This window comes from Lepidochelys kempii, chromosome 17 (assembly GCF_965140265.1).
Source record: "Lepidochelys kempii isolate rLepKem1 chromosome 17, rLepKem1.hap2, whole genome shotgun sequence".
In the NCBI taxonomy this organism is placed as follows: domain Eukaryota; kingdom Metazoa; phylum Chordata; order Testudines; family Cheloniidae; genus Lepidochelys; species Lepidochelys kempii.
In genome coordinates, this window is record NC_133272.1 from 8,377,279 (window position 1) to 8,389,526 (window position 12,248).

Here is a 12,248-nt window from a genome sequence, read left to right on the forward strand (position 1 = left end):
ACATCCCCTGACCCTTCCAGGTGAAGGATTCTGTCAACCTCTCAAAACACACATATAGATAAATTACACAGGCTCCTTGTTATCATTGATACATGTTTTTACTCTTAATTTTTACTTCAAATAAGCAGTTGCCAACCTCAAAAGGTTGGGAAACACTCGCCTAGTGGATAGAGCACTGGAATTGTTGTGTGACCATTCGCATGTCACTTCACTTCACTCTTAACATTTTTAATAAAATGTTCAATCTCTTTGGTCATTTGATTACAGACCTAAAAGTGGCAATTCTTCAACAAATAACTTCAAAAACAGACTCCAACGAGACGGCTGAATTGGAATTAATTTGCAAACTGGATACAATTAACTTAGGCTTGAATAGAGACTGGGAGCGGATGTGTCATTACACAAAGTAAAACTATTTCCCCTAGTTTATTTCCCCTCCTACTGTCCTTGTAAACTGCGGGAAATGGCCCACCTTGATTATCACTACAAAAGGTCCCCGTGGCCCCACCCCCCGCTCTCCTGCTGGTAATAGTTCACCTTTCCTGATCACTCTTGTTACAGTCTGTATGGTAACACCCATTGTTTTATGTTCTCTGTGTATATAAAATCTCCCCACTATATTTTCCACTGTATGCATCCAATGAAGTGAGCTGTAGCTCATGAAAGCTTATGCTCTAATAAATTTGTTAGTCTCTAAGGTGCCACAAGTACTCCTTTTCTTTCTTTCCGGTTTTGTTCAATATCTTCATAAATGATCTGGAGGATGGTGTGGATTGCACTCTCAGCAAATTTGCGGATGATACTAAACTGGGAGGAGTGGTAGACACGCTGGAGGGCAGGGATAGGATACAGAGGGACCTAGACAAATTGGAGGATTGGGCCAAAAGAAATCTGATGAGGTTCAATAAGGATAAGTGCAGGGTCCTGCACTTAGGACGGAAGAACCCAATGCACAGCTACAGACTAGGGACAGAATGGCTAGGCAGCAGTTCTGCGGAAAAGGACCTAGGGGTGACAGTGGACGAGAAGCTGGATATGAGTCAGCAGTGTGCCCTTGTTGCCAAGAAGGCCAATGGCATTTTGGGATGTATAAGTAGGGGCATAGCGAGCAGATCGAGGGACATGATCGTCCCCCTCTATTCGACATTGGTGAGGCCTCATTTGGAGTACTGTGTCCAGTTTTGGGCCCCACACTACAAGAAGGATGTGGATAAATTGGAAAGAGTCCAGCGAAGGGCAACAAAAATGATTAGGGGTCTGGAACACATGACTTATGAGGAGAGGCTGAGGGAACTGGGATTGTTTAGTCTGCAGAAGAGAAGAACGAGGGGGGGTTGATAGCTGCTTTCAACTACCTGAGAGGTGGTTCCAGAGAGGATGGTTCTAGACTATTCTCAGTGGTGGAAGAGGACAGGACAAGGAGTAATGGTCTCAAGTTGCAGTGAGGGGAGGTTTAGGTTGGATATTAGGAAAAACTTTTTCACTAGGAGGGTGGTGAAACACTGGAATGCGTTGCCTAGGGAGGTGGTGGAATCTCCTTCCTTAGAAGTTTTTAAGGCCCGGCTTGACAAAGCCCTGGCTGGGATGATTTAATTGGGGATGGGTCCTGCTTTTGAGCAGGGGGTTGGACTAGATGACCTCCTGAGGTCCCTTCCAACCCTGATATTCTATGATGACAGACTCGGTGAAAAGAAGTCTCCATGTGGCCAGCCTTGCTTCAGTGTCACTTTGTAATGAGCCACCTTTATTGTCTTAGGCTTCGTTCTTCATCTATTTCCTCCTCTTTGCTCTTGTGACTAACTTTTCTGCATGTCAGGCCAGGCTATCATAAAACCATGTAAATATTTTAAATGTAAACCCACAGGCGATCCACATGTCAATTCTGTTCTGTCTAAAGGAAATTTAGAGGTTGTTCTTATGGAAAATTGAACATTTGCTTGCAGACATAGATGGAAAAAGACAGTGAAGGGTGGGGTCTCTTTATACCTGTGCTACCTGGAGCAGCGCCCACTCCAGTTTCATGTCCATATGAGGAGATGTAATGCCTGTTCCACTGTAATATGATCTAAAAGTAATTTCCTTTTTTACATGACTTATTGGTTGTCATAATGGCTGACCATGTAGCCATAATGAGAGCTAACTCCTCCTTCTCTGATCCAGGCAGCAGAGGGCCATCAAAGGAGTGGAGCTGGTGTGGAGGGAGAGCCGAAGGGATACAGGGACTCCTGGACAGCACTTCAAGGCTCCTGAGCATCTGTTAGTTTATGGATCTATCAGTCCAGTCACTTCTTGCATAAGGTAATGCAGCCTCTGCAAGGGTTAATCCCTTAGCCCACATCCAGGTCGGCTGATGCTCCACAGCTTCAGAAAGAGGATTCCTTCTCCTTAACTGTTGAGGAGCATTTGTGACGGCTACCATCTTGACTGACGTGGGGGATTGACCGAGGGATCTCCAGAGCTAGAAGCAGGAGTCCCTAGAGCTTAAGCGAAAGGACCAAGCTCAGTAGCTGTGGACTGCCACAGACTCACATCCTCTATTGACTGGACACCAAGGGGGACACAATACTCACTAACCAGTGGGTTACACATACCTGTGTGCACAGCACTGGCCTTATTTGCTCCCTTGTTGGTGTCAGGTTGCAAGTGACCCATCCTCTGTCTGCAGAGGGTTGGAAGCAGCTTCTTCTGGTGCCCATCAGCACTGCTCCCTGGCCTTGCCATAGAGAGCCATTTGTGTGCTAGGTGACAATTCTCTCCTACCAACATGATTTGAGTGTGCTCAGCCCTTACATGGCTGGAGAGCAAGGGGTGGGCACAATATCTTAACCCACAGAATGTTTAAGAACACAGAAGACAGATGCCAGGCATGCGCCACGTTAATGGCGTGCCACACTGGGCTGCCACTGGCAGGCAAATCTCCACAGGCCACTGTAATTTTGACAGCACAAATTTCAGGAGATGTTCTAAATCTTTTGTTCATGAATTTACATCTGTGTAATAGCAGCACATCTGGCACCCATGAATGGGTTACTTTGTGAAGACAATTAATTTCAGTACTGGGCATGTAACAATGTCCCTATATCTGGAGGGGCAGATGTGAGGATAGCGTTCTGGAAGGAGGCTGAACTTTCCAGTAGCATCCTGTACTTGATCAATCTCTATCAATAAAAGCAGCTATTATATTCTCTGATTTTCCTGTGGACTCTTTATGTATATATATTTTCCTAAATACAACATGAACATGGCATTGAGGTCAATGGGAGTCTTGGGTCAAGCCCTAAAACTTTCGCTTTTGGGCTCCTTAGTGATTGTGTGTAGCCACTGGAATATGAGGGGAAAAGGGGATTTATTCACTTTACATAACCATCTCTCTCAAGCGCTATGTCTGAAACACAAGCAATCACATTCACAGCTGCTGACAATTATTTTTCTTCATTTAGAGACACTGCAATCACTGAAAATCATTGTTCTGTGTTTGATATGTTGAATGAAGAGCTTGACAGTTTTTGGTCTTCTTTTAAAGATGAACAGCAAAGAAACAACTATAACTCTTTAAAAGAGACACTCTCGGCTGGTTTAACCCTGCATTTAGGTTCTATGGAGGGGGAGAGGTTTACAAAACCTAAACCCTTACAAATATATGTATTTCTTTTCTATCTTTTTTTTTTTAATGTATGCATTTGCCTTCCACGTTTGGGCCTGATTCTCCATTGCCAGGCACCTTGTAGAGTCATTTGTATCAAAGTAAAATGAGTACCTCTCTGCACCAGACAGTTGTACCCCTTTAACTATTCCAGTATAGCTAAGCTGTATCACCTTGCTAGTATGGATGCCATTAGATAAGCATAAAGGTGCTTTATACTGGTCTGGCTGTTCCCATATGGTAAGGTGAACAAACTATACTGGTATAAGGCACCAATATGCCAGTATAACTGCATCCACACTGTGGCCATGTCTAAACTAGACACACTTTACTGGTATATGTGTACCAATATACTATAATGCTCCTAACGTGGACATAGCTTATACCAGCAAAGTGCACTTAGGCTGTCTACACTACAGAGTGTAAACTGGCATAGTCACTATTGCAGGCCCAACGTATGTCAATGGAAGGAGCTTTTCTGCCAATGTAGGAACACCGCTTCCCAAATGAAATTAGCTATGTCAACAGAAGCACACTTAGGACTCTGCTTTACATTGTAGGTTTTGTTGGTGTGGTTTTTACTGGTATAGCTGCATCTACACTAGGGATTTCTGCTTGCACAGCTATGTCGGTCAGGGCTCACGCCTCTTCACCCCGCAACTGACATATCTATGCTGGCAGAAGTGTGTCATGCTGCAGACCTGGCCAAGAGTTTGTACCAGTTTAACTCTACCACTAAAAAAAAAAAAAAAATCACACTCCTGACCAATATAGTTATACCAGGAGAACGTTCAAGTGTAGACAAGGCCAGAGTGTAAAAAGCTCCCGGGACAGAATGGCAGTTGAACAGCAGTTTTGCACTATGGGAAATGACTGCCCTGGGAGCAGGGCAATCAGAGAGAGTCAGGCCATTCTACACATCTACACACAAGGTCTTGTTGGCTGCAGTGAGGTTGCCATGGTGTACCAGAGAACTGAATTTGACCCCTAATATTCTGTTAACTAGGTGAGATCTGAAACGGTTATTTCATGGTTTCTAAAGCTGGGCACTTCACCAGCCTGATAATGGTGCATTAATTTGGACAAAGCATTTCTTTTCTTCTCTTGTACACAGGCATCAGACGTCAATCTCCAAGCTGCGTGACTAAAGCATGGCCTCTATATCAAGGGAGGCCAGGCATTGTAAATCACCCTCCAGATTTCGGGTTGGGCACTCTTCCACCACATGAGTGATTGTCTGTAACACCGCTTCACAGTTACAGTATGGGGAGGAAACCAGGCCACACTGGTGGATAGCTGCGGCAACTCTGGATGAGCCAGAGAGTAGCCTGTGAGTCTGGTCCATGATCTATGACCAAGTGGGCAAGGAGACAGGTGCTACAATGGACTCCTGAATGTACTTAGTGCGTTAGACTCTTTTCCACCAATGCTTCCACTCTGTAAGGATGTAGTTTTCAGCTCCCTGGGAGTGCTGATTGTCTGTGCATGGTAAAAGGCCAATTTTGCTCTCATCCAAGAGTGCATTGGCTGCCATTAGCAACTGTTGAAAGATCAGGTGTGGTGTCACACAAGAACAAGTTTCCACCCCTGAATATACGCAGATTGTCAAGTTGAAGCTGCATGTTATTTCCTGTCTAAAACTGGTCCATCAGTCAACTGGAGATGTATTGGGTTGTTTTCATTGGTCACAGCTCTCCAGGCAGATTGGACAGTAATGCCATCTTGTCAAAGGTCTGGAGGAACTATGCATGTTAGCAAACACAGAGACTGGAAACTGGTATATCATGCAAGCAGCTACTAATAATACGAGTGGCCAAATTCCGCTCCATGTCAGCAACCAGAGTGTGATGGCTGCACAGCAGTATTCAGGTGGAGCAAACACCATGGCCCATACAGATGCAGGAAGAACCAAAGGGTCTGCTCCCCAGGAGGTGCCTGATAGTTTTCATATCAAGGTGGTACAGGAAGAAATCTTCATTTTCAGGGATTCCAGATGAGGCCCTTAAGTCTGGCTACAGCCAAGTTTCATTCCCAAATGACAGTGGAATGGAATGGCAGCAGCATTCCTTGCCCACGGATTGAGATAGCTTAAATAGCAAGAGGACTGTTTAGATGGACAGTAGTTGCCACTGTCTTCATTTCACTGAGAATTAAACTCCATTGCTAGAAGTAAGTGGTCAAAATGCCCAGGTCTGAGCTGAGATTCCCTGCAAGCTTGTGGAATTCATTTCCAGCATCCACAATACAGTTGTCAATCAGCAGACACATACTTCTTGGCCTGAATTTCAGGGACGTCGTATATGTATGTATGGGGAGCTAAGACTGACCCTTGTGGAAGACCATTACAGAGATGTTTCAGGTGACTGATTTTTCCCCTTTGGGCAAGTCACACAGGAAGTCTGTGGCAGAGCAAGGACTTGAACCCAGGTTTCCCAAGTCACAGACAGGCTTGTGCCCAACCATCCTTCCTCATTAAGATGCCAACCTCCAGGGACTGAGGATGGGCGTGGTTATGTCAATACCACAGCTGATCAGCCTCAGAGGTGGAAGATTGCCTAGAAGAAAGGGATAAAAAGTGGAAGTTTCAAGAGATCTGAAAATAATAAATAATGGACTTGCAGGATGAAGCTTCAGATGCTAATCATTTCTTGGGTGAATCAGCACCTTTGGCCTATAAGGAATCACTTGCAGCAGCTTGGCAGTCAGCCCAACGTGCCACACAGTGTCACAGGCTGCCACCAAATAAATAAGGATTTCACCAACTTTCTTTCTGGACTCAAATGCCTTTTCTATACATTGGGTCAGATAAAGTACCTGGACTTGGGTACATCATCTCCTCCGGGAAGCAGCCTGAATGCAAGGCAGCTGAGGATCAGATACCTCTTTAATCTGCATCAGGATTAGTGTCTCCATCAGACTGTATGCAACACACAACAGAGAAATCAGTCAGTAGCTCTTTGGGTCTGTCAATAGTTTCACTGGCTTGGGGACAGCTATGACCTTTGCTGTCTGCCAGACTTTAGGAATCCTGCTATCCTGGGTACAACTATTCAAAAATCGAAGAAGCCCGTTTTTGCTGGTTGACCCAAAGTGAGAGACAACCTTGGAATCAGATATTTGGAAGAACATCAGTGCTACTTACCAAGCTTTCTGTGATGAAGCTCTGGCTACTGCAAACAAATATATACCAGGGAATCTCGTCTACAGTTCATTCCTGGATGGTCACCTGATGCAACCAGATTATATCAGTTTATATCCACCAAGAATGAACAGGAGGCTTGTGATAAAAGTGGAGACCTTTTTCCCCTTCTAAATCAAACCAGGCGAGAGCGATGGTGAGAAACTATCTCCAGATTTAACTTCACGTGCTCCAGTCACAGATCCTGTCAAACTATTAGGAGAGTCCGTAGAGATTCTAGTCTTGGCAAGAGGGAATACCCACTCACAGCAAACTCCACTGCATCCTTGCTGGTGGCCCATGGCAGAGCTCCTAATTGAGACAAAGCTTTCAGCTGCTCAGTTGAAACAGTAGTTGCTAAGAGATGGCAGGCTCAGAATGTGGATACGAACTTGATGGCTCTTTTTATTGTCCAAGAGTTGAACCTGGCTATGCGTCAGCTGCAGCTTAACAAGGCTGCTGGTCTAGATAATATCCACAATATTTCTGATAACCCAGAGTCAATACTTTTGGCAAGTGTTTTACAAACCACATTAAGCAACGATTGGTAAACATTTCCGGCTACTTTGATCGTTCCTGTTTATGGTGCAGTTTTCAGTGCCTAGGTTAAATCATCTCCCTAGAATTCCCTTTATAAATCCTGGGTACAGTCTGGGTATATAAATGGTGAAATGCTTTATAAAATTCCAGTGGGAAACTGTCACAACAAGCGTTCAAAAATTTGATCACTGTAAAAGATTTCATTAACATTCATTTCAGTCTCAGGGTCCAGCATTTACTGTTCATGAATTTAAAGCAATAAAACATTTTGATTACCTACCTTCCTGTTTATTGCAAAGCTCCTCAGTTCTGATCGGGAAACATTTCTATGTCAAATGTTTGCTAGTCTCGCACCCCTCTGACTCTGGGAATCAGGTTATCTTGTGTTCCACTACTATGGATTCCACATGAATGCAGCCGGCAGGAGGAAGGTCAGAAGGGTTCAATTCCTCCTCCCATTCTCAGAATATGCTTTCCACTCCAGGGTTAAAATTCAAGTATGGCACTGAAATACTAGAGATGCGATGAGCATTCCCCAAAACACCCAACCCAACAACTATTCAGAAACGAAGAGATGGGTCCCTGTAGTCCTGTGACTTGGAGAAATGACCCTTCATAGAAATTATTGCCTGCGACTGGGTCATGTAGTGTTCTCATCAGCATTCTGCACAACTGCCAGGCCATTCAATCAGAGAAAGAGGGAGCCTTTCAAGAGAGGAGCAGAAGCTTGGTATCATAACGGCACTGGGGAAGACAGAAGGCCACCAATGCTCTAGCCTGAAATCCTTTGTATTTCTGAGAACAGCCTTCAAGTGAGCAAGGCCTGCCACCCCAGAATTTGTTTTCCTTTTGTTGGGAGGGTACGGACTCATTAACCTCACTGCTTCATCAATAGCAGCGTGCTGGGGCTAACACACTCCTTGAGGTATAGCTATTAACTCACAAACAAGGGTCGCCTTCAGGTTATATAAATAGTAATACTTGGCACCTAGCCCTTTTCGTCCACAGAGTTCAAAGCCCTTTATAAAGGTCGGTAAGCATCATTATCCCCATGCTATAGATGGGGAAACTGAGGCATGGAGGCATGACATGGCTTTGCCAAAATCACTCTGCAAATAAGTGGACAAGAACCCAAGTCTCCAGCCTTACGGTCAATCTATTAGACCACAGCTGCCTGCCAACATCTGGGGGCAGCAGACTTCCCCATTCATTTTAATAGAACAGTGGGATGCACAGAACTACAACCCATGCTCCAAGCACTCTTTTCATGGAGTGAAGAATTAGACAATAGAGAGAAGCATGTCCTATCCGCTGACAGCTGCATGGCAAGATGGGCCCGGAGCAAGTTTCCCTTCTCTCTTTGCTCTTCTACTGGAGAAAGATCACTCAGTGCAACTTTAATCTCATCCCTCCCCTCTCTTCCCCTCTGTTACAGTTCAGTTTAAACAGTCATAGTCTTGCCTACCAGGGAGGTGCACGATGCGAAAACATCACTGCCATTGAACAAATGGAGCAAAAGGAGTAGAATCCAATGGCATCAGAACATTATCAGCTGGAACAGATGGGCATGATGCTTCACCAAGGCATGGAGGGCTTCGGTGAATCAGAAAACATTAACCCCTTGGAGGTCAGAGCAGACCACATGGAGTGTTTTGTTTTAGCTCGATGGGATTATAAAGGGCAGTCACCAGATTGCAGCCTGAACTGGCTCCAAGAGATGCAATAAGATTGTTACTTACACCGAAGTAATGAGGTTAGCCCTTACATGTCTTGGAGAAGGGACCAGGACATTCCAAGTCTCAGGGCAGACCTGGATACGTGAGAGATTCAAATGCAAAACCATTCAGGAGTGGCATGGGGGTGTGGAAAGGAAAAGCAAATTTGACTCCATCCCCAAAAGCTGTGTGTCAAGGTTCCTTCCCCATTCTGAACTCTAGGGTACAGATGTGGGGACCTGCATGAAAGACCCCCTAAGCTTATTCTTACCAGCTTAGGTTAAAAACTTCCCCAAGGTACAAACTTTGCCTTGTCCTTGAACAGTATGCTGCCACCACCAAGTGTTTTAAACAAAGAAAAGGGAAAGAGACCACTTGGAGAAGTCTTTCCCCAAAATATCCCCCCAAACCCTACACCCCCTTTCCTGGGGAAGGCTTGATAATAATCCTCACCAATTGGTATGGGTGAACACAGACCCAAACCCTTGGATCTTAAGAACAATGAAAAATCAATCAGGTTCTTAAAAGAAGAATTTTAATTAAAGAAAAGGTAAAAGAATCACCTCTGTAAAATCAGGATGGTAAATACATTACAGGGTAATCAGATTCAAAACATAGAGAATCCCTCTAGGCAAAACCTTAAATTACAAAACGACACAAAAACAGGAATATACATTCCCTCCAGCACAGCTTATTTTACCAGGCATTAAACAAAAGAAAAATCTAATGCATTTTCTAGCTAGATTACTTACTAACTTAACAGGAGTTGGAAGGCTTGCATTTCTGATCTGTTCCTGGCAAAAGCATCACACAGACAGACAGACCCTTTGTTCCCCCGCCCCTTCAGATTTGAAAGTATCTTGTCCCCTCATTGGTCATTTTGGTTAGGTGCCAGCAAGGTTACCTTAACTTCTTAACCCTTTACAGGTGAAAGGGTTTTGCCTCTGGCCAGGAGGGATTTTATAGCACTGTATACAGAAAGGTGGTTACCCTTCTCTTTATATTTATGACACTGTGGTTTAATCACCATCAGCATATTAGATGTCCTCTAAGTCCATTTGCCCCAATTTCAATTCCCTGAGTTCATATTTCTAAAAAATATATATATTACACAAATGTCCAGAGGCCCAGGATTGGGGCCCCATTGTGGTAGAGGTTATACAAACACACAGGAAGATACAGTCCCTCTCTAAACACCTTACACCAGAGGATTAATAGGAAACCATCTAGTGGTTCTGTTACAGCTTCTAAAAGGACAAGGATTGTTTATTTTCTTGTCACTATGTTTAGTCAGTTTGTGCTTTTCCTGGCAATAAAAAGAGAGAGCTGCATTGTAACACTAAGTTCCTATTCTGGGAAGTAAAATTCAGCTGTCAGGGGCAGAACAGCTACCAGATTTTGAACTAGGGGCAGAAAGGTTTTCAAAGGGAGTATTCTAACTCTTCTGCTGAGGAGGTGACTTCCCAAGCAATGGGAGTACAGGGCCTGAGCCTAAGCTCGCTTACAGCATTTTCACAGTAGTATCATTCTGCTTGCTTCAGTGGATTTACACCAGCATAGGAAAGGGAGAATCAGGCCCAAAGTCTCTTGCAGCCTCCCAGACACAATCCTGTCTTTGTGATTCACTCTTGAGGAAGTAATTCCTCCAGAGCTAAGTAGCATTCTTATCCCAGCCATTATTTCTATTTCCCATACACAGCCTAATTGTTGATATCCAGCACCGATGTGAATTTATTGTAGGGCTGGCTGAAAGGCATTTTACCCATGGAGTGCCAGGGCTCCATAGCAAGGACTTGCTATTGTGGTAACCTCAGAGCATACAACCCATGTGCACAGAGACAAGGGACAGGCTTATTATGGGGCATATGATAGTTTATTCTCAGTGAGGAGCTCAGAGTTTGGGTAAACAAACCCCATTTAGTGCAAGAGACTTGTACTTACCCTTTATTTATTAGACACACACAAAGCCACTGTATTACCGTAAGCATGGTCTATGAATCACTTGAATATAAATAAGTTAAAAACAATGTGCACCTGAATAGGTTGCCTGCCTGCTATCCGTTTTCAGCTGAATATCTTTGAGGCAGGCCTCTTAGCTCAATGCATGCCACATTGTCTGTTGAAGTAAAAAAGAGCATAGATTTCTAGAAGAAAATTCCACCCCTGCGATACTAAAGCATCTGGGATCATTAAAGCTGAAATGTCTAAGTCCTATTCACTTCTCTTCATGTGAGGCCAGATTTTCAGAAGAGCTTTGCTCCCACTTTCCAAAACTATTTAGCTGTGTAAACATGCAGAGAAGTGTCGAGTAGGTTTTTCAAAAGTCTAGGCACCTAATTCCAATTTCCATTTCATTTCAATGGGAGTTAGACACCTAGACATGTTTGAAAATCCCAGGAGGCACTTAAATCTCTTTGCTAATCTACCAGTAGATTTTCAAAAGTGCTCAGCACATAGCAGCTCCCTTAGCATTATTTATGGACAGATTTTCAAAAGGACTCAGGGTCAGATTTTCAAAGGTATTTAGGTATCTAAAAAAGCAGGTAGATGCCCAGGGGGGATTTTCAGATGGGCCCAAGCAGGTCAAGTGCCTAACTCCTAATGAAATAAAAGCAGGGCAAATCCCTCTATGGACACTCTCTTAATGTGGTTTACGAAGCATTTTTTCAGTTTTGCTTAAAAGTTAAAACCTGCACCTAGTCAACCAAAAATAACCCATTTTTAAACCAAACTATGAGCGTCCACTGTGGGATTTCCACCTTTGGCCCATAGAGGGACAAAGAGAATTAATTAAGATGCTTTAACTAAACCAATGCAAATTTGTGCGTAGTCAAGACCTACGGTGCACTGGTGTAGGCCTCACTTTACAGCCCTTTTGGTTGCACTGAGGTTTGTGCCAGCCTAACTAACTTGGTTTAAATTCACACCATAAATTAAAACAGTGCAACCTTCTGGTGCAGGCGAGCCCTTAGTCTGGTAAAACACCAAAATATGTTGCAGTGGCATCAGCCTCATTTTGCACTGGTGAAGCATGTCAACATCAGAGGTACCTTACCTTTTTCCATCATCTTGGATGGCTCCTGGGCACCAAACATGACTGGGAATGGAGAAAGGATTGGTCCCCTATACAATATACAAATCCGCAAGAGACTCTTTTGAGGAAATTTTTTAA